This window comes from Mauremys reevesii, linkage group 4 (assembly GCF_016161935.1).
Source record: "Mauremys reevesii isolate NIE-2019 linkage group 4, ASM1616193v1, whole genome shotgun sequence".
NCBI lineage: Eukaryota > Metazoa > Chordata > Testudines > Geoemydidae > Mauremys > Mauremys reevesii.
In genome coordinates, this window is record NC_052626.1 from 23,045,187 (window position 1) to 23,049,182 (window position 3,996).

A 3,996-nucleotide genomic window follows, 5' to 3' on the forward strand; every position below is an offset into this window, starting at 1 on the left:
TAATGGAGCAGCTGATACGTGACTTGATTAATAGAAAACTAAAGGAGGGTACTATCACTAAGGCCTGGTCTACACTAAGGCGGGGGGTCGAACTAAGGTACACAACTTCAGCTACGCGAATAGCGTAGCTGAAGTCGAAGTACCTTAGTTCGAGCTACTCACCCGTCCAGACGCCGCGGGATCGAAGTCCGCGGCTCCCCCGTCGACTCCGCCACCGCCGTTCGCGGTGGTGGAGTTCCAGAGTCGACGGGAGCGCGTTCGGAGTTCGAACTATCGCGTCTAGATTAGACGCGATAGTTCGAATTCCGAGAAGTCGAACTCTACGCGTCGACCCGGCGGGTATAGATCTACCCTAATACAGATCAACATGGACTTATGGAAAATAGATCCTGTCAGACTAACCTGATACCTTGTTTCTGATGCGACTGCAAACTTGGTAGATAAAGATAAGGATGCTGACATAATATACTTAGATTTCTATAAGGGTCTGACTTGGTAACATGACATTTTGATTTTAAAAAAAATCTAGAATGCTATAAAATTAACATTGCACATGTTAAATGGATTAAAAACGGGTTAACTGATTGGTCTCAAAAAAGGGGAATTATCATTGAGCGGGTATGTTTCCAGTGCAGTCCTACTAGGATTGGTTCTTGACCCTATGCTATTTAACACCTTGATCCATGACCTGGAAGAAAACATACAATAACTGAAAGTCTGCAGATGACACAAAAATTGGGAGAGTGGTAAAGAATGAAGAGGACAGCTCACTGATTCAGAGCTATCTAGATTGCTTGATAATTGGTGCAAGCAAACAATGTGTTTTAATATAGCTAAATGTCTACATCTAGGAACAAAGAATGTAGGCCATACTGACAGAATTGGGGACTCTATACTGGGAAGCAGTGACAGTGAAAAAAGATTTGGGGGTTGTGGTGAATAATCAGCTGAATATGAGCTCCCAGTGATACTGTGGCCGAAAGAACTGATGAGATCCTGGAATGCTTAAATAGGGAAATCACAAATAGGAGTGGAGAGGTTATTTTACCGCTGTATTTGGCACTCATGCAACCACTCCTGGAATACTGTGTCCAGTTCCGGTGCCCACAATTCAAGGAGGATATTGTTAAATTATAGAGGGATCAGAGAAAAGCCATGACAGTGATTAAAGGATTAGAAAACATGCCTTATAGTGATAAGCTAAATAGATTGCACTCGTCTAGTCTAACAAAGAGAAGGTTAAGGGGGACTTGTTTACTGTCTAAGTATTTTCATGGGGAACAAATATTTAGATCTTCAGTCTAGCAGAGAAAGGTATAATATGATCCAACGGCTGGAAGTTGATGATAGACAAATTCAGACTTGAAAAAAAAGGTGAAAATTTTTAATGGGAATTAACCATTGGAGCAATTTACCAAGGGTCCCAGTGGATTCTCTGTTACTGACAATTTTTAATCAAGATGGGATGTTTTTCTGAAAGATCTGCCCTAGGAATTGTTTTGGGAAAGTTCTATGGCCTGTGTTCTACAGGAGATCAGATTAGATGATCACAATGGTCCCTTCTGGCCTTAAAAAAAAAAAAAAACAACTATGACCAGCCTTCCCATCATTACACCTTAGTCCTGATCCTGTAAACCCTTTGTACATTGAGTTCTCTTTGATGCATTATGGAACAGAACAAAGGCTACGGACATTTATTGACATTCTCTTTCTTGTCACTAGTATATCATATTTTTTTTATTAGATAATTTTTCTCATTGGTCACAGGAAAGAACAAACAATTAGAGCTGCATGAATTTTTTTCAGCAAAGTCTATTAGCTGAAAAATGCAGTTCTGGGTTGACCAAAACCATAAATAAATTCAGAAAACAATTGCTGAAAAATTCAAAATATTTCAACGTTTCATTTTGAAACATTCTTTCATTTTGATATTTAGCTAAACAAAAACAAACAAAAAAGGGTCAAACACACCCCAAACCAAAATAAAACATTTTGTTTGACCAGAAATTGTTTTTTTGGTTTAGTGGAAAAAATATGAAAAAAAAATGTGTGCTTTCAAGATCAAACAAAAATGACTTTTTTCCTGAATTGTTCACTTTGACCACCAAATTGCAAAATCAATTATTCACTGAACTCTACTAACAATTCTGTATTTTTTACTATGAACTAAAACTAACAGGAGTTTTGTCTAGATAGAGAGTGCAGAACTGAGCTCTCACTGTGCAGGCGTCATGTGAATGAACCAATATTCGCCCATTTACTTAATTGCTCTTATCTTGTATCTCTTTCCTATTCACTGACAAAATATTTTCATACAATCAACATATACTGATTCACCTCCACCTTTATGTTCAACAAAGCTCTCCTGTTCACCCTTGTGATTATTTACCAATGGAGTCCTCTCTGAGACGGTGGTCACTTGCTAAAATACACTTTCCTGCCAATTTGCTGAATCAAGAAGTCTTATCATGTAGGCGAAGACAGTCCATTGGCAGCCAAAACAGATATGTCTTGCTTTGCATTTTTTCTTTATTCCAGTACCTGTGAACAGATTTCTTCACAGGTTTTCAAATGTAATTACAATAGGTGTAACATTTTTATTTTGGTGGTAAAAATGAGAGAGATATAAACATAGCAACGGAGGATGTACTTTCTGGGGCCTAATTCAGAGGAAAGAATAAGTCTATACAGAGTCTAAGTTTGTGTAACTTACATGGTCTTCTTGCCCATCATAAGCTCCCTCTAATGTCCCTAGGATGTAATTAGACTAGCTCTTAAGGATGAGATTTTCAAAAGGGTTCAAAATGGTCTCCACTCCAAGTCACTTAGGTACTTTTGCGAATCCTACCCTAGATTCCCTTAAAGTCACTTATCAATGTGCAGCTTTTACCCCTCTTTACATATCAGGTGTGACTCAGGCCCACTGGGTGGAACTGTACACAAGAATTTAACATGCATCTCAAGGAATCAGAACAAAGGAAACATAGAATCATATAAATGCATGGATGGAAAGGACCTCAAGAGGTCATCTAGTTCACCTTCCTGCACTGAGGCAGGACCTAGTGTACTCTAGACCATCCCTTACAGATGTTTGTCTCACTTGTTCTTAAACACCACCAATGATGGGGATTCCACAAGCTCCCTTGGAACCTTATTCCATATCTTAATGATCCTTATCGTTAGACAGTTTTCCCTAATATTTAATCTAAATCTCCCTTGTGCAGATTGAATCCATTACTTCTTGTCCTATCTTCAATGGATATTGAAAACAATTGATTACCATCCTCTTTATAACAACCCTTAACATAATTCAAGACTGTTATCAGCTCCCCCTATAATCTTCTTTCTCAAGATTAAACATGCCCATTTTAAAAAAAAAACACCTTTCTTATAGATCAGGTTTTATAAATCTTTTATCATTTTTGTAGCTCTCCTTTGAACTCTCTCATTTGTCCACATCATTCCTAAAGTCCGATACTCAGAACTGGACACACTACTCCAGTTGAGGCCTCACCAGTGTTGAGTAGAGCAGCACAATTACTTCTGTGGCTTACATATGGCACGCCTGTTCATACACCCCAGAATGATATTAGCTTTTTTCTTAACCGCATCACATTGTTGACTCATTCAATTTACAATCCACTATAATCCCCAGATCCTTTCCTGCAGTACTATTACCTAGCCAGTTATTCCCCATTGTGCATTTGATTTTTCCTTCCTAAGCATAGTACTTTTCACTTGTCTTTATTAAATTTAATCATGTTGATTTCAGAACAATTTATCAAGGTCATTTTGAATTCTAATCTTGTCTTCCAAAGTGCTTGCACCCCCTCCCAGCTTGGTGTCATATACATTTTAAAAGCACACTTTCCACTCCATTATCCAAGTCATTAATGGAAATATTGACTAGTACTGGATTCAGGACTGACCCCTGCAGGATATATCCTCTCAGTTTGATAGCAAGCCATTGATAACTACTCTCTGAGTATGGTTTTT